Genomic DNA, 516 nt, shown 5'->3' on the forward strand with positions numbered 1-516 from the left:
ACAGCTCTGTGACTGGGAATTCTAAGATCAGGGCACCAACATTGTGGGTTGCATGTTGAAATTCCTTTTTGGAGGGTTGTACACAGCTGCCTGCATCCTGGCCTCTAGTCTGTGCACATGGGGACAGACAGACAGTGCAGGCTCTGCATTTTTTGGCAGAACCAGGGATTGAACTCAGGCCCTTGTGCTTGCCAGGGAAGCACTTATTCTACTGAGCCATCTCCCCAGCCCCCTCTCTGGCGTTTCTTATAAGACACCAATCTTACTAGCTAAGTGTCACATTCTTGGGATCTCATTTAACCTTAATAACTACTTTATGGACACAACCCCTACAGGTGTTGGGCTTCAGCATATGCAGTTGGGGCCAAGACAACACAGTGAGCCCACACCAACTGTGGAAGTGAAGTGGGAAATAGTTGAAGAATGATTTACAATTTAAATAGATAGGTAATAGAGCACTAAGAAAGGAAAATGAACAGGAAAGTTGGTTTAAATTAGGAGAGCTTTCTTTATGAT

This window comes from Octodon degus, unplaced genomic scaffold (assembly GCF_000260255.1).
Source record: "Octodon degus isolate 3935 unplaced genomic scaffold, OctDeg1.0 scaffold00072, whole genome shotgun sequence".
NCBI classification, from domain to species: Eukaryota; Metazoa; Chordata; class Mammalia; order Rodentia; family Octodontidae; genus Octodon; species Octodon degus.